This window comes from Bacillus rossius, chromosome 2 (genome assembly GCF_032445375.1).
Source record: "Bacillus rossius redtenbacheri isolate Brsri chromosome 2, Brsri_v3, whole genome shotgun sequence".
NCBI lineage: Eukaryota > Metazoa > Arthropoda > Insecta > Phasmatodea > Bacillidae > Bacillus > Bacillus rossius.
In genome coordinates, this window is record NC_086331.1 from 88,275,467 (window position 1) to 88,302,632 (window position 27,166).

Consider the following 27,166-nt stretch of genomic DNA (forward strand, 5'->3'; position numbering starts at 1 on the left):
CATTGTTAACAAAAGCATTATCTCTTTTAATTTTGTTGTGCTGTCCACAATATATATTTTAAAATACGTTTCCATCTAATACTAAGAAAATCACTAAGACGATGTTTTCATACAGTTGTCTTAGCCCGTGTCAGTGGTGTAGGAATACCTGACAAATAGGCGGGAGTGGGCCCGAGTCCCACATGTGGCATACCTTAAAGTCGTGTCCCATTAAGAATTCCGAAAGCCCTTAATACAAAACAATATTTCATTCAGTTTTTTGGGGGGTAGAGGAAAAAACTTTCAATTTAAACTATGTAAAACATACAAGATATGAACTCACCTTTATATTCATCGATGGTTGGCCCACAGGTAAAATCAGGGATTACTTATTATCTTTTTTCATTGTCTTGCTTAATCTGGGAGTGCACTGTAAATAAATGGCATATTTGTATACACATAATCTCAATTTCAATCAAAACTGTCTAAACTGAGCAGTTTTGCACAAACACAGACCACACAGAGAGTGAACAGGGGTACAACGTCTGATTGACATGGATGTCATTAGATCACCATAAATAGCTGAAATGTGAAAACAAGATATGGAAAAGCACTTGAACGCATTCGTGGCTGAAACGTCAGTGCTCCAGGCAAATCCATCGGCCAGCTGCAACATCCGCCATGTTTCCTATTTGCGACCATTTCAGATCTGATACCGCCGGGAATGACACCCGAATCTTTTTGAAGGAAGGCGAATGATGTTACTGTCAATAACTGGGTCTTGTCCCAATTAACACATTCAAGAGACAGACAACAACACACAGACACACATGAAGATACATTCAAGCACATATAAAAAATAGACGCAGTTAAAACATGAAAATTCTTACGAAATTTGAAATAACGACAATTAAATAGCAAATATTAGCGTATGTTTAAATAATGTTTCTTATCTTAGATCGTCGAAGTCAATACGACATACATTAGCGCATTATCATTGCCATTCTGCTGAGCTGTACCCAATGCGTAACCTGGGGGTCACGCAGTGATTACAAATTAAAAAGTTAGAAGATATGATAGCTGTTACCCTGGAGTGTTTATTTTCAAGGATAAACAACCATTAACTTACATTTCAGTTTAATATTCTTTAAATATGTATCAAACAACAAAACATACTTTATAACATATGCTTATAAGTATATCAAGCTCCTGGCTTTATACAAGAAACTTTACGACATCACAGGCTTAAGAAAAGAACAGCAATTTCAATATTTTGTTTCTAACACAAATTATATAGTTGTAAACCTTCAACAAGCTCCGTTCTATGTGTCTGACTTTGTCAATTATAAACGTTTTCGTTACATTCAAAGCCAATCGTGTCTCCGTATGATTGAACAAACATAACTCACAGTTCTCTATTTTATACAAAACAAGAACATTTATAACTCTTAACAATATTGCAAATTCCTAAGGACGACTAAGCCTGACAAATTTAACGAGCAGTACGCCCCTCAAGTTCAAGGTCATTGCTTTCCTACACTATTTTCGACCATTGTACACTGAACACATTTTGCGACTATCTCCATACCGCTACTTACAAAACTGAACCACGTTTATACTTCCCAAAAATTCTTCAAGTAAACGAAATCATAATCTCACTACTCCAACACCATCTCAAACCTAAAGACTAGAGAACAATTCACATACCAATTTAAAATCAAAATCAGATCATTACAAATCATGTCGCGTAAACATATTAAACGTACTATGCCACCCGGCATTCAACTGCGAGCTGAAAACTGCCAGGGGTGAGCAAACTGGAGTGCTCAAACTTATTAAAGGCGTTTTCTCTAACGTAACTTACACAATATTGTAGCTACAGCAAATTACTTTATCGCAATACCCTCGCGCGTATTTACGCATCGGAGATAGTTACCGCACGAACAAGACACGTTTGGAACTCAAGTCGTGCTGCGATCTCACTACCATACTTCTTAATACATTTATGCATTTACAAGATAAGTAGAGTGCGATTACATGAATATAACAACTATGCAGACTCAAACTGAAACGCGAGCAGGCTCTGTCCGAGTCAACATTGCAAAGGGCTCAGAAACATTAACTAATTAAATACTAATTAAAAACCATCGCGACCACTACTCACACTAGTGTTGCCCACACACCAGTTCAGCGACCGTCACCTATTCTTAAAATATAACAACATTCCTGGCCAAGAGCTCGACGAAGGAGAAGGCTTTATCATGCAGCAATCATAATTCCAACTGTCTACAACCCAGTGCGCATGCGCGGAGGGGAAGGAGTCAACGCGGGAGGGGGAAGGAAAGAAGAAGAAGAAAGCTGAAGGGAGAACCTGAAAACCAAACACGTAGCGGCAGGCTCTTCAAATCCTACTTTCCACCCCTTACTGCCCGTACAGCGATATTACAATATTATTATTACATTACTCATAATTGAGACAATATTTTATAATGTTATTATAAGGCAAATTTCGTCATTAAACATTGGGGATATCGTCTTTATCGTAATTAAATTAAAAAACGCGTAATAATAAGTGCATATCAGCACAATTACATTGAGAATTTCTTTTCAAAAATTCGTGGAAAGACACTTCATATGAGTACACGAAAAACAATACTATTTCATAATATATCAATGAAAGTAAGTTAAACGAAATTAGGCAACCAAAACATTTAATAGTAAGATATATATGTGTGTGCAATTTTAAAAGCCTAAAATATGTATACATGAACGTTTTATGTAATTTTTTTTCTATGGGTATTTACCCATGATTATAATATATAATCAGCTATAGACTGCTTTTATTTACTTTACTTTGAAAAAACCATACATAGAAACTAACGTTTTTTTACTTCGTGCATAACATTTTAGGTTTTGAATAAAAATCTAAAACAAAGATTTATGAAATGAATTGTATATTTTAATAGCTAAAAGGAGGTAATTGAGGTGAATTTAGCTGCATTTCAGCGTTACGCGGTGTTATTGACTTTCATTTCGGTGTTTGGCGGTGTGTTGACTTAATGTTGCCGTATTTCGATTTTATCGCTATTCACCATATAATCTTGCCTCTACTCATATAGTAATGCAGAAAAAAATGCAAGCTCGTTTGCATTATGAACACATTTATGTAAACTTATTTGAATACCAGAGAGCCAGCCTAATTTAATAATTTCGTGTGAGATTTCTGGAATATTTATAGTGAGATTCCTAGCAGTTCAGATTTTGCTGTGTGATCCGTACTAGTTTTTTTAATGTTTTTGAGGTTTTATTTTCGTAAAAATATGTTAAAAATTCCAAGGCAAAAGAAAGAGCTTAAATAAATTATTTAAGACTAACAAGGGGCGGTTGGCCACTCATCACCGATCTCGTCCGGATGCACAGTGTATGTGGGGCTTGGCTGGAAATGAAAGTGACGCCAGTGGCAGCTCCATATGACCAGGTGTTTAGGAAATATATTTCCGTTGCGGATAGGTAAATACATTTGTCTTTTTATGCAAGTAATTTCCGAGCAGTGATTGGCGCAGCGACAAAAAAATGATTACCAAAATACGGGCCTGTAGAGTTTATAATTGTCCGTTCAGATGTCTTGCATAATAACATTGTGGTTGTAAAACTGACCTCAAAACAATTCAATCACGACTCTGAATTATTACGTGGTTTTGTCAACACAACACCTAAGTAACACGACATAAATAGCAAACAACGTCTATATAAATCACCGGAAAAAAAAATCATGGATTTTTGAAAGCAATTGTTTTGGAAAACATTTTGGCGGACTGGTGGAAGTGGCGTTTTAGATCGCTTAGCCACCTACGTCGCGTTGTTGGACGAAAGAGTGACGGACGGACGGATGTCGGACGGAGGCGACGGGCTATTGTAATTCCGGCTTTTGCATTAAACTAAAACGTGTTTGATGATTATGTTTTTTACTCATTAAACAACTCCGAGAAATATTTCCGCCTAACGGTCCAGCTTAAACTGTTTTTATAAGTTTTGCTCTCCGCCTGCAGATTATCAATTATTTTTTTTGCTTGTCAACTTAACTTTTAACATAATCAATAATACTGAGGTTAGGTACTCTACCGCAGAAATTTTATTTCGTAAGTATATGGTCTATTGTTTAGAATGGTAATGACGACACAAAATGAGCACTGCATCACGATAGAAACCAGCCAAAAAGAAAGTGAAATTTTGATACGAGGGCCAAGTCGTTCAGCTCGGGGTGCGACAGTGGCGACGTACCAGGTGTTCGTCCGGGCGGTCTGGTTCCCTTTGTGCGCGCAGCGCGGCGCCGGATGTCTTTGAGACATCGTATCCTCAGTGGTAACTCCTGCCCCTGGCACGCCCGCAAGCGTTTGAATTCGTGCCCCCCCGTCTCCCCAATCATGCTCCAACCTACAGCGCTAATGCGTTTCCCCCTCACACCACCAGACCAAACAACCCGACCTTGGACGAGACGCATTATCTTGAAACTTCCAGACTTTTGTTACAACGTCTGTTACAACCCAGTCAGAAAACTACGCTATCACGTAGAAAAATGAGCGGTTCTCAAGTTATTACTATCATAATTATTTTACATGCTGCATACAGCCTCTGTCATGAAGAGTCCACGAGGATAAAAATTCAAATCATATATTCACCTGCAATATCAATTCAAGTATTCTCGCAAATTTTTTTTAATAAATGATAAAAATTTGCCACTCGAATCTCTTGGTGTACATGCGTTGAATATGGAAAAAGTATTTTTGCTGAAAGGTCACTAAGATATGCAGTCACATCATCCGTACACAACAACTTAACGCTCAAAATTCCGGTTAGCCACAGGCCAATGTCCACACATGTGCTTGCAAGAGTGCGTAAACATGTGTTTGCAGGGTGCGTTATGTATACTTGCAGGGTGCGTGAACACGTGCTTGCAGAGTGCGTGAACGCGTGCTTGCAGATTACGTGAACATGTGATTGCAGTGTGCGTGCGGATGTGCTTGCAGGGTACGTGCTCATGTTCTTGCAGGGTGCGTGAACAAGCGCTTGCAGGGAGTATGAACATGTGATTGCAGTGTGCGTGAACATGTGCTTGCAGTGTGCGTGAACATTCACTTGCGGTGTGCATGAACATGTGCTTTGCAGTGTGCATTAACATTTGTTTGCAGTTTACATGATCATGTTCTGGAAGGGTGCGTGAACATGAGCGTGAAATGTGTTTGTAGTGTGCGTGAACATGCGTTTGTAGTGTACGTGAAATGTACTTTCAGTCTGCGTGAACATGTTATGCTGAGTTCGTGAACATGTTTTTATTTCAGTCTTCGTGGACATGTGCTTGAAGTGTGCGTGAACATGTTCTTGCAGTGTACGTGAACATGTGCTTGGAGTATGCTTGAACATATGCTTGTATTGTGCGTGAATTTTGCTAGCAGTGTGAGTGAACATGTGTTTGCAGTTCATTCAAAACATAAATATTCACTACCTTGACTTACTGCGTTTCGAGGTAAAACGTTCGGAACGATGTAGCTTCTTTCAACACATTTAACACTTTGCTGAATAATTTAACAGACATTTGGTATAAGTAGTTTTTAAATATTCTCCTATAGTAAACAATATGTCATGAATATTATTTAATAACACAATGCCTTATTTTATGCTTGAATTACATATGTTATGTCGGATTAAAAATATATTTTTACGATAGCCTGAGTTTTTAAATAAATTTTAAGGTTACACATGTATTAAACAGTTAAAAAAGCACATTCTATTTGAATAAATGATTGCTATAAATATTTTACTAAGCCAATTTGTATAAAAAATGTTTATACTTTTTATCATGTACTAAATGAGTTTTAAAATCCTGCCTTTTAATTATCAACTAAATGATATAACTGGTGGATACGAACAGACGCATAGAATAATTTAATAGGCGTTTTTTATTGGTACAACCGCCTAGATTTTAAAGAAACATTGAGGGAACCCTAGAGACTAAAAACGTTTTTAATTTTCAAAGCATAGTTTGAAAGAAAGAAATTACTTACAAATTCATTCTGCTTGAGCATTTCCCTGAAAATATAAGTTTTTAGTTTTCATCCAGTCCTTATTTGAAACGTGAAATTGCAATTAGTTGAGTGAAGCTGAGCTCCAAGACAAAAAAGTAGTTATTGAATTTTTTTAGCTAAATTGTTGAAAATATTCTTACTGTGGCTCCTGTTTTTTTTTTTAAATTAAAACAACTACAGATTAAAATTGCAAGAATGAAGTCAAATTCAAAATATATTCAAAGGCTTTTAAAACAAAATCATCAACCCTAATGGCCGAGCAGAACATATTTTCATTACATATATTTTCAAAAAATCTTAATAGTCTTTAACTTGAGCCTAGAAAAAGAGCAGAGTATTAAAAACTAAAAAGGTAATGCAAATGAATTGCGAACAAAAGATTATTAAAGGAGCACACATATTCCAATGGCAGAATAATCACACGGCTTTATCGTGAGGTTGCCCAAATGCTGAAATACGTATCTCCAACAAACATACACGAGGTTATATAAAATATACGTCCATCTTTTCTCCTTTAGGCAAATTACCAAAAAACCTATTCAGCAACCAAAATAAAATGGCACGCCATACAGCTTACATAGCCAAGTTGAATCATAATTAAACATTAAAATAATTACCTACACCTAAATTCCTTTAGCATATACTGTCTGTGATAAAGAAGACACGTGATACAAGTATGTCAAAAATATTTTAGAATCAGACAAAAACACAAGTGTCAAAATTTTCACCAACTTGGCCGCCTGGAAGCGTTCGAAGTTTGTTTCACGTTGCGACAAAGAAACGCGCTAAAGTTAATTCCGTGTATACGGCTCGTAACGTGTCTTACGTATGGACCAGACGTAAAAACGTAAACGCAGCTTGAACAGCTTGAATGTCAAACGTTAAGTCTCTCACTGCAGACGTCGGACGAATAAGCTAGCAACTTCTTAACTATGTTGAGGGCTGACATGTGTCTAACAAAAGTTTGAAGGCTCGTCAAAAAAAAAAAGTTACACTTGAAATTTCGCTAGGACCGGAGCGCAAAACCAAATGGTTAATCATTGATCACTGCCTGCAGATAAACCTGCAGCAAAAACTTCGCGCTACAAAATTTTCAAAAGTTGAATAAACATGTCCTAACCAGTCATCTTTATTTTACTCTCGTACGTTCCTTCACTGGCCACGTTCAAGGTCATGTACGAAATCGCAGCTGAGCGAGTGCCGAGCAGCCATGCCCAATGGCAGCGTGCTGTGTGGCGGTCAAATTGCACGTCCCTCCTGCCTACATAATCGCGAGTTCTGTCCTCCAGGACATGTTACGCAAACTTTTTCAACTATCTTGCATTACGATAAACGTCTGAGGAAACACGAAACAAAACAAAAAACTGCACATACTTCTGTCCTGCCAAAGAGGGTGGGCCAAAAGTGTCCAGTAATCAGACCGGACGCTGAGGTGCGTGCTTGTGTAGGCATAGGCGTGCCTACAGGGCGGGCCAGATGGGCCATGCCCCCCCCCCCCCCCCTAATGTAATCACTCAGATCGGCATTTTCTCTAATGCGTTCGTTAATATTCGTATATTCCTGGCACTGTGACACTCAAACTGTTTTTCAGTGTTGCAACGTGCTAATTAACAATATTTTTAAACATTTTATCGTTCTGGAAATACAGCCGCCTTAGTTTATTTAAAACACGAGGTCCCTTAAAATGGCCAAGCAAAAAAAAATATGTTATGAGGTTTGTTAAAGTTCTGATGTCTGAATTGCTGTGTTTGCATTCACTAAAAATATGTTCATTTCAAGGTAGATCTGGTCCAAGCTATTGGAAAATTCGAGGGGGAAAAATGTGTAAGTACCCTTTAAACATTATCTATGAAAAAAAAAAAACATATTTTCAAGATTGTTAAAATTATACGGATATAAATATTAACTAGTAAACATATCTCGTTGATACTGCACAAAAATATAAACACGGCAATGAGTGAATGTATTTAAGCTATTTAATATTCTAAATCCCGCTTCTGATTTAAAAATTTAGCAGCCCCCCCCCCCCCTAAAAGAAATGTCTGGGCACGCCTATGTGTGTAGGCCACGGCTGGTGGCCGGCGCGCGCACCAACACAGTTCAGAAACCGCCCGCTCGCAGCGCCACCTCAGTGCGCTCTAGCGGCGATCGTGCAAAACAAAACCCACGACGGCGAGCAATAGTGGTCTAAAGCCAACATCACACAAAAACTGTTAAGCAGTAGGTAAATGAAACTGAAGCAATCCAAAACAAATATTGAATAATCAATCCACAATAAAAGGAATTTATCGAACAACTAAAATTGCATGTTGAAAACGTAAAAAAATTAAACCCGAACACCTAAATTATGTAAACGAAAAAATACAAAAATCATCACAATAATCATGACATAAGGAACAGATAGCCAACTGTAATTAAATTGAAGGTAAAAATTAAAAATATTAAAATGTTTTAACAAAATGAAAGAAAATCACAAAGCTAAGGTAAAGAGGCGATGGGTAAGCACCTCACTAAGTACAGAAATAAAATGCAATGCCAGAGTTTTTTTTCAGCGCCGGCGTATTGGGTTGGAGTCAAGAATACGCAGCAACACACGCACAGTGTGCGTCACGTATGGCTGACAAGTTACCTACCTCCAAGGCGTACAGTTGCATCCGCAGAGATCCTGGGCCAGAAAATAAAAAATAAAATATATTTGAGCTATATATTTAGCATCAGATCTTGTGAAATTATTTTATTAAAAAAAAAGGCCGCTTGATTGGTTCTAGTTTACTAACATTCGGGTTTTAATATTTGTCTATTAAAATGAGTCCAAAGATAAAATAATAAAATAAAAATGAATTGTATTTGAAAATATTGAACCATACTAATTAAAAATAAAGCTTATGTGAAATAAAAGGTGAACGTAATTTTTGATCGATTTGTACAAAAATATGAATTTCATTAATTGTCTCGCAAGACTGCATTGGAAATATCAAGTCTTCTCGATCAAAAATTTATTAGAGATTATTTTATTGATTTCTTTGAGTGAAACATAATTTACGTGACGTTAGTTACGTTATAAAGTTACTGTCCGCACTATAAGCCTCAACTATCGAGTGTTTTTCTCGATTTATCGTCGAACACAACGATCATTGAGTTATGAGCCGAAAGAGCTGCGGATTCCATCGCCAGCGTTGGTGGAGTGGAAAAATCACGCGCCTCCCACTACGACGGAACTGGTTCACTTCTCGATGAGGTCGACTCCAGATCTCACAAGCGGGAAATGTGGCGAACGTTGTCGGGGTTCTGTGGATTTCCTCCAGGTATTTACGTTTTCCGCGCACAATCTTGCCGTCAATGCCCCATGTACATCTGTATCAGCTCTCGTATTTAATGAGCCCTCATTCATCCGTTAAATAATTCATTTATTCAACAATTCAATCAATCATGCAGTTAATACATCATTCAATCATTCAGTCAATGAGTCATTCAGTCAATGAATCATTCAGTTGATCCACCATTCAGTTAATCAAAAATACAATCACTCAACCATGTAAACAATCAATCAACCATTCGAACCGACAGTTGCTGAAGAGTGTCTGGTCGCGAACAGGACAAATTTCACCAGCGCATGTCCCAAGTTAGCGGTGGCGTGCTTAAGTTCATCTCAACCCGAGGGATGAATAATTTATGACCGCCGAGTTGGTATGCGCGTGGTTAGCCGATAACCTAAATCTTTAATTCCCTGTCGCTTCAAATCACTCCCCGTATAATCTTAGGGCGCTAAACCCTACATTTACATTTTACCAGCGAATCTAAGATTGGCGTTGAACTAGCAGTGTCCCTACTGAAACAGGATCGGGTTAAAGGGGCGAGATCTCGTTAACGAACCGTCGAAAATTTATATAATTTCTTTAAAATCAATTTGGAAACTCGCATAAATTACTCAAGTTATTTTCATAATCACTAAACAGTATTTCAAATTTCTTAACTCCAGTAGCACTTAAAACTAATTGCACCCTCAAATGAAATTTGACATCCACGAATGAAATCTGACATTTTCAGATGTATTTTTTCCTGGAAAAAGAGATAATTTTTTTTTATAATACGGAAATTATAAAACTACCGTGAAATTATCATTTTAGCAGAAGAGTAACGTTTTTAAGATACATAAAATGTTAAAAACAAGTTTAAAACAATCACACGTGTTACAAAATCCCAAAAATAAATAATTTTATTAGCATTTTATCAGTGCTGCAAAAAAATATTTATAAAATATTATTTGGTTAAGAAGTAATACAAACCTTATGGTGAATTCGAAAATCTGGAGTAAACATACCTTAAGTTTACTGGGAAAACGTTAACAATAAGCCTACAAGTATTTCGCTGTCAACAATGCCACAAAACCTTTTTTGTCTAATTAGTTAACGTCTAAAACAACCATAAGGGATATTATCTGCCCATCCTGGCTTATTCCAGTTACCTTAAATGTTAAAAAAAACACCAGATTACAAGACACTGGACTTTTTTTACCAATAAACCAACGATAGATTAGTTATTCACTGCCCATTTATATAATTCATATATTTGTGAAAATAATTTTTTGTTAACGTGAAAAAGGTCTACTTGAGGTCTCACATGGCCAAAGCCAGGTTCTACCCCATGGGCGTGTGCAAGGACACAACGAGAACACCCGAGTCAATGGCACCAGATACTAGTCTCGTCACAGTCGTTGGTGCACATCAGGTAACATGTAAGGATAGAGATTTTCTCTTACCAGAAAGGTATTTTTTAGAGATAATGTTCTGCATAGCCGGAAAAGGTTTCCAGCGAGTTATAATGCCACACAAACTAATTTCATCGACCGTTGTAAACAAACATCATCAAATGACAAAACAAGTGGGCAATTAGGTGGTACCGAAATACAAAATGTACTATAACTTAAACGCGGACATACTCCACAGTTCTGTATTTTTTTTTTTTTAACTTCAAGGTTTTTTTTTTGTACCAGGACTTTAATATAACGGTAACGTAAAATTTTACAGATGGTATAAGAAGTTTCTTAATAGAGAATGGATCCTAATCACTGTGTTCACCTACATAATGCAGCACAGAAATATTTATATATTATCGCAATAATTCAAACTATATTTAAAAATGTCAAATTATTATGGTATTGGAAAAAAAAATGAAAAAATTCCGGAAAAAAATATGCGGTTATATTTTACCAGAGAATTTTCCAAGCGGAAAATTTTACTCGGGAAACTTTTCCACTCACATCACCTGCTACCTCGTCCAGCAAAAGCTCAATACACATGAGGCGTGGAGAAACTAATATTGCACATGAGCCCTCCTGGTGCCTCCTAGGCAGCCGTGGCCGTATTTCCCCTTGGAGGGGACATCCCGCTACGACCAATAGCCAAAGACCTGCCAAATATAGCGTTATTTGTTCTGGTACCAGGTTAGAACTAACAAACATGTACGTAATCTGGAAGGTTAAGTGTTCATTGCACGCTGCGTGTCAAATAACGTGCGCTTCAATGACAAGGGCTATTTGCAATCTAGTATGTCACCAAATAAATAACGCCTAACAAAAATGAAATATATTTAAAAAAAAAACACATATTTTAATGAAGTTACAGGCCGGCATACTGACATCTGACGAAATATGTTAAGCAGTTTGTGATCGTAGCACTGGACACTCGCGTAACTACGATATTAAATAATTCAAGTAGGTTATTTATTTATTTATTTTTTTGCAAAATTCAGCGACGTTTAAAGCACACACGCCAGTGTTTTATGAACGGCGTTTATCAGCGAGCTAGGAAGAGACCAAGAATGCGGCTCTTGCGTGTAAACAAACTCTGGCGCTCGCCTCCGTCTGAGCCGCAACTGGCAGTCTTGAGCGCTAACGCCCGCGTCGGCATTCCAGCGCCCCATGCAATAGCTCTGCCTGGGCAAACATGTGTGTGACCCCCACCACTCAACACACCATGCAATAGCTCTGCCTGGGCAAACATGTGTGTGACGGCCAGTGGACAGTTCCCCGACCTCGTCATAACCCCGACCGTTTCCCCTGCACTACTTTGACCTCCCTCCACGAGACATCCTGCCAGCCCTTGGTCCGCCCCGCAGAAGGGGTGGGACCCGCCCGCACCGCCCTCCACGAGACAACCTGCCAACCCTTTGTCTACCCCGCAGATGGGGTGGGACCCCCCGCGCGGCGGCAAAGACTCGTAAAATGGCGGGCAGCGAAATTTTTAAGCCAATAGAAAAACTTAAGGAAATTTTTATGTGGACCTTTTTCTTAACTGTAAATAATGGAAATAGTGCTCATTTTCTTAATGAAAGTATCCGGGGACCACAAGGCAAGATGGAGGTAGCAGGAACGTTTGCTTGCTATGATCGTTCCCGCAAGACCATTTTTTTTTTTCTCCAGCAGAGGAGCCGAACCAACAGAAGTATCCGGCGCTTAGAAACTGCATGGACGTATACGGCTTGATCGTGCCTACGAGACTTCATTGATGAAACAATTTACGTTTGATATATTTTAAAATTAAAATAATATAAATCCACCACACTAGCAGTTTATATATATATATATAATAGTTGTGTATGATAAAAGGCTAAGGGCCAATTGAACCACAGTCGTTAAACAATGTTTTATTAACGACCGTTTTAAACAACGGTTAAGATTTTTCATTTCACCACACTTTTCTTGTGTTTAACTTTCCTCAGGTAGGTTTATCGTTATTAAGGTTCGTTAGAAACTCAATTCCAAGGAAGTGGCCATTTTTTTTTTGTTTGTATTGAGTTCATAAAAAGCTTTAATTTGCAAATAAAATGTAACAGTTGAGAACAAAACTAGATTACGTATTTTAATTTTGTAAACTTATGTTTTATTATTTGCAATTATTTATGTTCATAATAACATAAGTTTGACAATATCATTGGAGATGAAATTAGTGACGACTCAGCTGACTATTGTTTGTTACAATAATATTCACTGGAAATGTTCGGAATGGACAGTAAATTTAAGCATCATTTATTTCGTCTAAAAATTGCATGAACAAGACTTCAAAATGTTATAACAACTGGAAGTAAATAAATTTGTAACATTCGAGGTATCAAGCGTGACCCAAATTTTCCTTACAAAATCTGGATGACCAAGCTTCGCTCAGAAGAATCTTATTAAATGAATAGCTAATAACTCGCGTCTTCGCTCATGCAATTTTAAGAGTGTTCCTAAAATCTTACAATTTAAAGAAGTGTATATATGATTAATTCCCAATATTTGGACTAAATAAACAGACAAAATTAATCGTCAGGTGCATAAAAGTATATTTGGTAAAATAACTGTTTTCGAAGTAGTTATCGGTATGCTATTTTTAATTTTTAGTAAAGTTTAGGTATCGGATTTGAAAACTTATTTTTTATAGTTTACCTTGATGAAATTACACTTCCTGGCATTTCATGAGGTAGTCAATTAAAATTTATATATATTAAACTTACATCTATACTATTTCAATTATCTAAGTTTACGAATCTTTTACAATGTCACATTTATTTTCTATGGTTGGACATAAGCTTAGAATAATCAAGGGATCTGACATTTAGACAAATACATCCCGTTTTTAAGAATATTTGATGCAATCGCATCTTTCTTTTAAATGTAGAGTACATGTATAAAGTTTATTATCGAACTTATTAGTTGAATCTTAGTTTTTTTTTGTTATTAACTAAGCAGTATATCCAAATTTTTACCAATCTCTTCTTTTCCCACTAGGATACTGGTGTAAATATTTAGAATTAAGTAAATGTAGCAATATTGGTTAACCAGAAAAAAAAACCAAACCCAGCTTATTTATTAGATTAAATAAATTTATTACTTTCTTAAAATAATATTAACCTCTGTTAAGACTGACAAGTGATAATTCGGAGAATGTTGAATAACTTAGGTAGCTTAAGGTATGTTCATTTATCATTTACTTAAGCACAAATTTGTGGGATTTAATCATAATATATATATTTTAATATTAAAACAGTAATTGAAATACTTAACCTCTTAAAAAGTTAACTTCTGTAATTTGTAGAAAAGAGTTGATAGTTTTTGCATGCTTGTAAATCCTACCACATAACTTACATTCCGCTTAATTACCTTTAGGGATACGACTTTTATAATAAAAACAAATTCAAATGGTTTTTCACCCCTTTTGTGGTAGAATGTGGGAAAATGATAAACGTTAAAACCGATATTATATCATAATAACTCATTTGAAAGTTATTCTTGCTCCGTTTTTAACATCTTAATTTGCTTGAATATATGATTTAGTAGACTACTATTAAAACTAACGTGCCCCGTTTCACGCACTGCCTTTGAGGTCGAATGTCTAAAAATGTTTAAAGTATTCCAGATAATAATTTAATAAAGTAATTCATGTGAAGTTGCTTACAGACAGATGTATTTGCTATGGAGATACGAATTTTTCTATATTATAAACATAACTTACTCCCTATTCGCACCATTAAAAATGAAGGCAAAAAAACTAAAGAAAAAATCACAGGCTTAGTGCTTACCTTTATGTGCTTGTTATTGATTCTTAATTTCTAATTCTTATATTTATTAATTTCGGAAGTATTAATTTTTGTCTTTACATGAAACGTCGCCCCTTCCACGTAAGGACGGAATCATACAAATAAGTAAAATAATAATTTTTAATTTATTATCTTACCATTTTATTTACATCTTACTTAGTCACCGAAATTTGATGTTTAAAAACATACTACCTCATTTTCCACGTCATTACAAGATGTATTTTAATAAACGACAAAAAGTAATACGTAACTTCAGATGCAATTTGTTTAAGTATCTTACGTCTATTTCTTATTCAATTGGAAGCTTTTGTGTTTATTTAAAAACAACCCTATCCTTTTAACAAACTAAGGGTTTGAATTGCGCAAAATGGTAATGTTGAATTTGGTGGTTTCTGTATGATTATTATTCGTTCCCAATTTTATTTATTGTGCTTGATTGAGTTTTAAGTTAAAATCATTTTTATCCAGAAGATAGACATTCCACTTCTAATGCCAGAACAGATTGGTCAGCCAGTATGATTTCATGCCAGCCATCTTGAATCTACCAACTTGTTTTCGTCTGCAAGAGGTTGCAGCCACCATGTAAAATAAAATTTTACCCATATCATTGCTTGAATAAACTTTCATCACAAGTAAAACCATTTCAGCGATAGTATGAGTTCGGCTATGTTTGGGCGTGTGCGCTATCGGAATTATTTATAAATGACTCAAACTTCCTAACAATTTCCATATTTCGAGGGAAAAATTTCCGTTTCAAGAGAAAATTTCCTGTTTATTAATAATAAAAAAAACTAAAAATTCTAAAATCCAAAAACCAAAAAGCTTTTTCTATTTTAAAGAACCGTATGTCCCAAACATGGCTTAAGACTCCTGAAAGCAAGCGACTCTGAGCTGCCTCGACATGGACTGTAAGATTGAAATTCTTTAATTCTGACCAAAAACTTCGGGGAAAAGACCAAAAATCATCAAAAAATTCGCTTGATATTTTACTGATTAGTTAGAGTGATTCCTGCACGTATTCGATCCTTGCCTTATTCGCAAATGGTAATATCAGGAAAAAAATATCTAATAAAATACAAAAGAAATCCTAAGGTATATATTCATCATACACCAACCACCAGTAACGGGCAGATAATTTTAGGTTAAAATATATTTCTCTATTTAAACTAAATATTGAATTACAATGTTCAAAATTACAAATAAGATAATTTATTAAGTACATAATTTCCACAAGTACAAACAATGATTACTAGCATTTCTTGAACTGTTCAGTCTTCTTGGAAGGCGGGTCGAGTTCTTTGCATGCACTGACATGTATTTTCAAGGCAGTTCTACATGACAGTCGATTAAGAAGAAACGTACAATCAGTGGCCAAGCACAAGCAGTCGGTGGCCAGCCACAAACATTTGGTTGTTTAGGAACGTCAGATAGGTTTACCAGACACGTGCATTTAGTCGGGGTTTGGGGTTGGAGGAGCTTTGCATTCTCAGTAATGTTGGAACAACCGGTATCTTTCCCATTCCCAACAAAGCAGGTCAAAATATGTAAGGAATGGGGATGGGGTGAAAGGCATCGTCTTGTCCCGACAGGGTACTTAGCAACGATAACAGATTGAAGGCGCACCTGCATTTGGCTGAGGTTTTTGTCTTCTGCGACAAGCTGCTTCCGGCTCAACTTCTTACACACAAGACATAGTGGCAGCAAATAATCCTGTCTGATTGGAAGCTACAACAATGCTGTCTGGAGTATAGAAGTTAGAGATTTCACTGCCAGGCTAAATATAATTTCTTCTCTTTTCCTGAAATCGCTCACCAATGATCCTCACACTACCAACCACACAGCGTAAAAACAAAGAAATGTAGATTTGTCTGGAACGATATCAGGATCTAGAGTAGGTATTTAGAATCATTGAGGTCCAGTTGTTATGGCTCGTTAGTAAATTTCATACTTTCTAATAAAATATCATCTACTTTGTATTTCCGTATCTTGATAAACATGACATAAATATGAAGTATTTTTTAAAGATTATTTTAGAGACGGGAGGTGGCGTTCGTTGGTGGTATAAAACTATATTAGCTCGTAAAATCGCGATATCAATTTACATAGATGGCCATATTACAGTGCCTTCTTTGACTGGCGTATGTAAATAAAACTTTATAGTATGAAAGATTGAATAAAGTCACGTAGAACTGTTAGAACTATAAATATGATCAATTTATTCTTATTTTTCTCCTAATAAGACATGGAACTGGCTGAAAATATAATTACCTACTTTTAATAATGACCAATTTTAACTGAATATCTGCAAAGATCACTATAAGTACTAAAAACATTTTTCATAAAATAAATTAATTTCTTGTAAATTTGAAAAGTGTTCATATAACAGCAGACGAACAATATAACAATAATTCAACATCAATTTGGGCTTGGATTGATGTTTTTCTAGTTTGTATGTAGCCAATATTTTGATAGCGCATATACATATCGATGCAAAACGCCCACAAAAATTAGTACTGTATGCCAAAAGTTGAAGTGAACGGTTCCTTCTCATAGTTGTAATTTTATAGTAAAGTATACCCTTATAGCCTAGTTGCTTTTATAACGTCGCCCAAAATCTTCCAAGAGGGTTGAAGGCGATTACAAAGAACATTAAATAACTAATAACTATAATATTTTGTAAGAGAAAAACGGGACTTTTATGTTTTAAGTTGTGATATGGTATGGTATTCGCTTTTCGTGGTAAAATCGCAATATAAAGTGGTTTTACTTAAACCTACATTATTAATTATTATTTTTAATTGTATACGGAAATGAACACTAATTACAAACACGGTTAGAGGGTAGCTCACGCAGCTCTCTACCAAAATATTTAAAAACACAACAATTTAAGTATGGCTGAGCACCAGAGAAACATCGAAATAATATTTATTTTAATAGAAAAACATTTTTAATATAACATGCAGCTTCTATTGCAACATATTGCGTTTAATATAATGAAGAGAAAAAGTTATTTTGAAAAGCTAACTCACTATCTTTTTTGTGTGTTGTATGACCTCAATATACAATTAATCATAATCTTTCCAAATAAAAACTATTAACTAATTTGTTACTTAAATTTACAATTTTAGGTGAAAATAATAAATAAACTAGTATGTATTTTGGATAGTAAAAATGTAGAGACGGCATTTTTACAAAAATTATAGAATTTTTTAAAATATCCTACGGGTATCACGAATATTGTTTTTTTATAACGGCAGTAATCTAGGTACAGTAATTTAGAGGTATTTTCTATAAGTGTAAACATTGTAGTCTTGCCGTATTAATTCAATGGATGACATGCTTTGTACGTTTCCATGGTACACAATCTTATACATAACCGTTCTTTGTGGATCTCATTAAATATTTTGCACTGAATCTAAGCCAAGCTACACATTTCATTCGAACATGCTAGTGTACATACACCGGCCGGTGTTGCCAGTGAAGCTGCACTGCATTTTGCTACGCTGGCTAAGAGTCTAATGTTTGAAAGAAACATGGTTGAAATTAACGTATTTGTACAAAATAAAATCTGTTGCGATCGTGAATTTTTTAAACTAAGTTTCAGTTTAATGTTCAGCAATAACCATAAAGTATTATCCTAAGAAAGAACAGCAGCGGAAGACTTGCACAACACTGAAAATAAAGTGTCGGTGAGACGTTGCGGAGTGAAACTGCGGTTTTAGGTACCAAGTAATAATTCTACTAGAAACCAAATTACTAAAACTATATAATTAGTAAAAAAAAACAAAGTTCTATCATGAATATTTTTTTCATTTGGAAAGAGTTCAGAACAAAATCTATAGCTGAATACATAGAGGAAGCCGGGGCACATTGCAACAAAAATTAGTTATAATTTTTTTTCTGGTTTTGTATTATGAATATTTAAAAAATATCTAACATCCTATGAATACTATGATATTTTACCCACAGTATTAAATATAATATAATGATTGCAAAAAAATAATTATCATTGACATAATCTATTTAAAAAGCACTTGCACATGTTTCAATTTGCCCCACATGCGGGGCATATTGCACCATTGGAAGGGCCACATTGAAACATTATCTAATTCGGAATTTTCAGATTATAAATCGTCTGTGTCATTATCTGCTCAGTCAATACACACATAAAAAGGATTGTTTTTAGCACAGGACCAATGTGAACACATTTTGCACCTTAAACATTGTACTCATTCTTCATTATTCTTATATATTTCTCCACAGTTCAGACAGTGAGTGTGATGTGATGATTCTCCGAAGAATCATCACTGAATTCAAGTTTCCTTTTGATTCTTGTTTTCTTCTTAGGTATTCACCGGAATGATTTTGATGGGCAGGTTTTACTTTGTTTTTCTTCTTACTCTCTCTTGAGGCTTTTTCCATTTCCAGCAATGTTTTCTCTGGTGTATCTGTGAGAATTGCACATTTCCTTTTTTTTCTATTTCGACTGCATTCTTGCCATTGCCCTGCTTTTGGATACGGGCGAACAGCTTGAGGTGAAAATGTTTGCGTTAAATCTCCAGGGTCTGATATTTGGACACCGCTGGGCCCAGGGACGATATCTAGTTGGTGATCACTGCCCGAAAACACTTCATTCACTTCCTTTATTTGACTTATATTTTTTGTATGCATTCCTCGGGCAGAGTACGATCTGTTACAAAAGAAGCTGCAAAATCACTGTCTTGAAACTTATCAACATTCGTTGGGAAAATGCCAGCAGCTGAAAATCCTGAAGTAATATTACAAGGTGTGAATGATGTCATGAATGCTTCTTTAATCATACTTGGCAAGTCATAGATATTAAGTGTTTTTCCTGGATTTATTTTTAGCCAGGAATCGACTCCCCTGCTACAGAGTTTCTTGAATGGTCCGTAAACACGAATGTCAAGGGGCTGGAGCCGGTGTGAACAGTGTGGTGGAAATGACAAGAGTACTACACAATTGTCTTTACACAAATCCAAAACTGTAGAACTAAAGTGAGAGGAATGGTTGTCTAGTAACAACAATAGAAGTGGATCGTCTTTGTTCAGTTTGGTTTAGGCAATAAAATGTTTCATAAATTGCACAAAACTGTCCTCTGTCATCCATCCAGATCCTGTAGCAGCACCAATGCAACCAGCTGGTACATCTCGTATACAGTGGTCTTTGAATTTATTTCTTGGGAAGATAATCATAGGAGGAATAAAGGTTCCCTTTGCAATCACCGCTGCAGCGACAGTTACGAGTTCACCACGTTATGCTGATGTGACTGTTCCCACTTGTTTGACTCCTTTTCCTGCGACAATTTTATTTGGTTTCAGCACAGTAGTTGCTCCAGTTTCATAACAGTTCCAAATTTTTGAAAAAAGTAGCCCTGATGGGTGACGTGAGTAAACATCAGAGAGTTTCTTGTAAAATTCATTCATATTATGCTTGTTAAAACTTGTCATCCTGGCTTAGCTAGTTTCTTCCGGTTGTCTTATTGATATCTCTGGATGTCTTTTCAAAAATCCACACAACCAGTCCACTCCTGCTGTTTCTTTTTCTGCCCAAGATGGGGGCATTTTTATCCATATTTTTTAGCACAAAGGTACGCAAGTTGTCTTACTTCCTTAGGGGTCAATCCAAACATGATGTCACTGCATCCGACTCGGAAGTGTTGTTCGTTAATACCGCCAAAAACCTGTGTTTTAAGAGATAACAAATGCGGGAAATGTACTAAATTAGTAAGAAATGGTATTCTATGTGAAAACTGTGACAAATGGTATCACTTCAATAAGTGTAGCAATATATAGAAAATAAATATTCCAGAAATTGAGTGGGTCTGTGCCACGTGTGCCACGTGTGCCACTTGTGTAATACAAATTAATAGATGATGAAGAAAACTACATGGCATCACTGTCACCGGAGAACAATACAAGCATCAAATTTGTGCAACTATCTCAGACGATACTGCTACGAAAACGCAGGTGGTCCTTGTCATCCAACTTCTGGAAGAGGTGAGTTCACTACGAGAAGTCATAAATGTACTGCAAATTGAGCTTAAATCTGTCTGACAAAGGTAAAGAAACTGCAGTGAGTCTTCCTTCTCCGTGCTTGTGGTCGCAAGTGGTGCGTAAGCGGAAGTTCAGCAAGACAACTTTACCGTGTGATTTTTCCATTCGTGTATCTACTAAGTTTGATGCTCTGAACAACAGGGCAGAAGAGGCTACCAAACAAGACCACACAATCAAACGCGATTCAGTGAAACACAAAAAGTCAGGTAACATATTTGTGTTTTGTTGAGTAATGTGATGCCTGAAAAATGTGTATTTGGTATGATTAAACCAGGTACAAAACGTCCTGGAAAAAATTGCAAACGTGAGTAAAAAACTTGGTCATAACGATTCAGCTGTGATCATTGGTGGATCCAATTATGTTTCGAAAAATGAAGGCGATAAAGTGATTAATGTACTGAAACAAAAACAGAAACATTTTAGTAAAACAAATGTGATTGTTACAGAACTACCCCCCCCCCCCCCCCGTCACGATCAACCAACTTGGTCGTGTGTTAATGTAGCAGTAAAGGACACAAATAGGAGAATCAACAATGTTTGTAATTTGTTTAAAAATGTTCAAGTTATAGAAACTAGTACGTTAGATAGGAAATTATTTACCAGGCATGGATTGCACTAGATCCACGAAGGTAAACAGAGACTGACTACTCTAATCCATAGCTCTAACAGAACAATGTCAGGTGGGGAGTGTATATCCGAGATTATTCCTTTAGGCTTTACTGTACAGGGGAACTAGAGAATAGAACCGAACTAATAAATAATAAATACAGTAAAGCTCGGTACTCAAACTCAACCACAAGTACTTGTACAGTTGATTTTGGTGAGAATGTATTCACACTACCCATAAGTACTGACAATGGTAATAATGTTTTTTTCCGAATAACAGAAGTATTAATGTAAAGTACCGGAATTTAAGATCTAGGAATAGCAATACATATGGTACACAAACTAAAGATAATATTCTCAATAAACAAGACAAGCACCATGCTTCTAACAAACATATACTTCTCATCTTGCACCAGAATATTCATTCACTGAGAAAAAAAACTCACTGATCTCGATTTGTTATTTAACACTACACTGTTAAAAAGTGAAACAACTACTCCAAATATTACATGCTTTATTAAACATTGGTTAAATAATGAAGAAATTACGTTTTACCCAATACCAAATTACACCATGATCTACAATTATTGTCGAACTAAACTTATAAATGGAGGTAGTTGTATCTATATTGAAATCAAACTTGCATTTGACAGATGTATTATATTATGTATTTATAGGCCACCTGACGGAGACATGTATTCATTTTTTAAACAACTGGATAAAATAATAAACAAAGCATGGAAAACACATTAATACTCTGTGGTGACCTAAACATTGACTTCTTAAAAGAGACTAATGCAAAAAGAAAACTAGTGAACATCCTTAATTCATACAACTTACATAAAATAATTAATAAGCACACCATAATCACTAAACAATCCAGTTCTGCAACAGACTATTTCATTACCAACCTTGACCCAAAATACCTTACAAATAATGTATTTGACTATGGACTCTCAGATCATATGGCTCAGATAGTAAAAGTGCATCAATGACATCTACCTGATAGGAAAACTAAAATAAAATTTAGGCGCATTAATAGGCACAATAAAACATTGTTCTTGAATATTTTGGATAAGGAAACTTGGATGGATATCGATGAAATGACAACCATTGAACAAAAATTTTAATTCATAACAAAAATTGACAATCATCATAAATGCATCATTTCCGTTAAAACACGTTACAACTGACCAAAAACCCAAACCATGGCTAACCAAGGGAATAATTACATCCAGTGAAAAGCTAAAGAGCTTACATTTATTAAGTAAAACCAATAGTGAGACCACACATTTTCAGCAGTATTACAAGAACTACAAAAAAAAATATTATAGGAGTGTCATACGACAGGGTAAGAGGATGTATTTACAGAACAGGATAAATCTAAGTGAAAATAAAATGACCACCACATGGAAAATAATCAATTCTGAACTAGATAGGGACACTAAACGGGCAAAAGAAATCAATAAACTAGAAATAAATGGCAAAGTAATACAGGACAGTGAGCAGATTGCTTCAGAATTCAATATGTTTTTCACTAATATTGCTGATACACTAAATTCAACACAAAACAGACTAATAACAGAAGCTATTCAAAGTCTGAAACATCATTGTCCCTCTAACAATAAGACCATTTACTTATACCCAACACCAGCAAAAAAAAATAATAAAATTTATAAAACAATTAAAAAAACTCAAATTCTTCAGATATCTATGGCATATCGAACAAAATTATAAAAGTTGCTGGACATCACATTGCTAAGCCACTATCAAAACTAATGAATGAAGTTTTTCTGGAAGGTATTGTACCATATTTGAAAAAAAGCAAAAATACTCCCTGTCTATAAAAAAGGAATTACAACAGATGCAGCAAACTATAGACCTATTAGTTTACTACCCATTTTTGCCAAAATCTTTTAAAAAGTACTTTACAATAGACTATCACTTTTCTTCAGAGACTGCAATATTTCGAACAATAATCAATATGGTTTTCAATAACATAAATCAACATTAAATGCTATACATAATTTCCCTAGTAAAGTTTTTAACATTTTGGTCTGTATTAATGACCTGCCTCTAAACATTCCACAGGCCAACACAGCCGTAACTTATACTGAGAGTTAAAATGTTACACATCAGAACATCCAACATCAATTAATGCGAATGAGTCATTGAAGAGAGAAAAAAATTTGCACTGCGAGGTGAGGTATAAATCGACAGTGGCAGCCACAAGTAGCCGAACTATGAAGGCAAGGGTGGGATTAGCCTAACTCTCGGCAAGGGAACGAATATCTGAACAAAAACACACGGACAGGTCATGGTCACTGTTAAAGTCAAGTTAATATTTACAGAGAATCCAATAAATAAACCATCCAGCGCCGCGCCTATTTCCTGCCGCTCAAAACAACTATTAGCCCAGGAAACAAAGAAATAAAAAGGACATACTTGTGAAAAATTTGTGCAAATATGAAATTTTGCACATTGGTACAGTAGACTATGCTTAATAACATACCGTTAGTTACTGTTATAGACCTTGTGCGTATCACCGAAAACATGCAATTAAGTTCTATATAACAGAGACTTAAAGCAATCCCTTAAAATGCTTCCCATTTATGCAGTTTTAAAAGAATTTTTCCAATAACCAATCGGAATAATGTGTAAACGCTATTTAACATATTTATCTTAAAAATATTTCGTGTGTATAGATTAAATATAATATTTAAATCAAATTATTTATAAAGGAAGTTTTATTTTTAATGTCTGCCACACTAACAGCTAAAAATAAGATTTACAACAAACTGAAGAACCCAATGTGAAAAATTTCTTTATAAATATTTTTGCGTCTATCTAAACAGGTTGGTTCAATAGAGTGGACCGAGTTTCGCAGGGGGTTTACACTGCAACGGTTCTAAGCTCTCACGACCAGCGCGACATTGCGAGACTCATTATTATTCTTGGTATTATTCAGGGACTAGCTAATAACCCGCGTCTTCGATAGCACATTTTCTGAGTATTAATGAAATCATACTATTAAAAGGCTTACATCCAGCATTATTTTATAGAGATACATATAAAGTTTATGATTAAACATAACTGAACCATTTTCCCCACGCTTAAAAGACGAAATAAGACAAAATATAAATATTAAAATTTGTAATTCAATTTGCTGGTTTTCATTCTAAATTTTTTCTCTGAGATCCAGAAGATTCTCCCCACATTAGTTCGTAACAATATTGTAGGTAGTGATTTTATATTTTTTTTGCCGTAGCAGTATGATGTTTGAAGAACAAAAAAATCTAAGGTCGCAGTACATTTCGCTAATAAAAGTGCCGTCGTTTCGAATGAAATTTTATATTCATTAATACTTTCAGTAGAAATGTTGCTGAAGGCTCGTTGTGAAAGTATATGGGGATTTAAATATTTTATTGTATGTGAGTAAATTATAAGAAATGACTTGGGTAAACATTTAATTTATATGGTGGCAGCAACAGTCTACGGACAATTAAAAGAAAAACTACATAAACATTTTCCGAAAGAAGTACAGTGGTAATGGCTACAATAGCTAGTCTTTATTCAATATCTGCCTAAAACTGTATTCAATTAATTGGATTATCCTTTCAGACCTCTTTCACGCCCATCACATTTCATTGGTTTTTTTTACCCTTTCTCTTTTTAATCCCTTTTTATGTCCATATTCTCTTTATAGATGTCTTAAAATGAGAATATTGTGACGTACCGATTACAGTTTTAATAAAATTAATATTCCATTTACTAAAAACAAATTTCGTTGAACTTCTAATTTTATATAGGCCAGCTAAATTTTTAATCTGAGTGGGTAACGTTTCGTCAAAATGAGGTCATACGAGACGTAAAAACTCATCAATAACAATCAGGTGTGTTAAAAAATATGTCATGACCTGCAAGTGAAAACTACAATTTTTTTTTTGCCTATAGTGACTTATAAAACTATCCAGATTTTTAAAACTGTGTCAATCCGCTTCATTGGTGTGATATATATACATATATATTAGCCTAGTTGTTTGAAAAAGGTTGATACTACAACACATGAAAAAATATCCCTTTCGGCACAGCCTACAGGAGCAGGTAGATTTCGACGTTTATATTTCTTTATGTTGGAACAAAAGTGACATATTCATTTTAACAACATTATCAGAAAAACCATCAATATTGGCTTGGAGATATTTTAAATATTAACAATAGTTTCTTAATTAAATTTTTTAGAGGTATCTTGTATCTAATATTTACTATATTTAAATGAATAAGAACAGATTGAATAGTGATCATAGTACATAAATTATTAATTTGTTTTTAATCACACTCCATTTTTTATCCCCTTGCGCCGTGTTCATCTTAAAAAAAATTATTTTCGACCAAAGGTTTTAGATAAAAATTAAAGTATTTATACACAATTCTAACGGAATTGATAGTGTGCCTACTGAGGAAGACATCGAATTTTTGGTTTTTCAACCCCCCAATTGTTTCCACCCCTTGCAATAAAGGTTGGTCGTATAAAAAATTATTTCAGACAAAAATTGTAGATAAAATTAATAATCTTTCAAAAAAAGATTAGGACTCAATAACGTACATAGTACGGAAAATATTATTATTTTTAAATATTCAAACCCTGTTTTTTCCAGACCTTTCATCAATGGTTCGTCTCATCAAAAATTGTTTTTGACAAGAGTTTTAGATAAAAATTAAAGGATTTATACACAATTCAAATGGAATTGATATTATTCCTACTGTGGGAGTTATGATTTTTTTGAAAACCCGGATTTTTTCTCCTCTTGCAGTTATGATTGGTTGTACAAACAATTATCTAAGATAAAATTTTTTGGTATTACTCATAACATTAATGTATTATACGTTCAAACGGATGTGATACTAATCATATTTTGGAGGTTATTTCGATTTTTCTGTTTTTCTTAAAACCTTAGCCATCTCTACCCATTTGGTCGAATACCGCCCATTAACGAACTCGACCGAGATTTCCCATTACTAGATTTCATTTATTAGTTTGAAAGTGATTTGTGCAAAATTTTGCACAAATCACTTTCAAACTAATAAATGAAATCTAGTAATATTAACTTTTGAGATGACATGTTTTGGGGTCTATGGACCCTAAAACGAACTCGACCGAGATTTCCCATTACTAGATTTCATTTATTAGTTTGAAAGTGATTTGTGCAAAATTTTGCACAAATCACTTTCAAACTAATAAATGAAATCTAGTAATATTAACTTTTGAGATGACATGTTTTGGGGTCTATGGACCCTAAAACGAAAAGCATTACAAAAATTTTCCGGAAGTCGCACCATGGAAACGGCTACAATAAGTAGTATTTCTTTGAGATCTACCTAACAGGCAACAAAAAAAAACACGTAGACCTACCACAAAAAGACGTCAATCATTACTTAAAATAAACATATATTTCATTAAACGTTAAAACAATGCAAACATTTTTTTCTTTTTGTAACTGTGACTTGATATTTTAATGGTTCAGTTTTGTTCAGTTGGAAAGAATCGATGTCACAAACATAATTTTCATTGTCAATACAGCAGTTTATTAATTGTCCAGTTCTGAGTGTTGTGTAATACTTCTAAATTTGTGGTTTCTAATCTTTAGGGGAATTTGTTAAAAATTTCTTAACAGTAGAGCAAACAGAGAAAACTTTAAAAAGGAATCATGCATTTAAATCTTAGCGCTTTACTTTAAATAATTTTTATTGTCGTGAAATCATACACAAAATAAATTTGAAAACTGATAACTTTGACAAATTATTTCATAAACACTAATACAAAGTTTAATTATTTTAGCTAATACA

General features: G+C 34.9%; 1 protein-coding gene across 25 annotated transcripts in view; it reads right to left on the bottom strand.

Annotated features, from left to right (window-relative positions):
• LOC134529441 (uncharacterized) overlaps positions 1 to 27,166 on the bottom strand; it is a 631,226-nt gene that overhangs the window by 176,325 nt on the left and 427,735 nt on the right. For 24 of the 25 annotated variants that reach the window (XR_010074585.1, XR_010074601.1, XR_010074599.1 and 21 more), the window contains one exon: positions 323 to 409. The exons of the other annotated variant lie outside the window; for it this stretch is intronic. The gene's annotated coding sequence lies outside the window, so the exon portion shown is untranslated. The remainder of the gene's footprint in view (positions 1 to 322; positions 410 to 27,166) is intronic. 25 annotated transcript variants of the gene reach the window in all.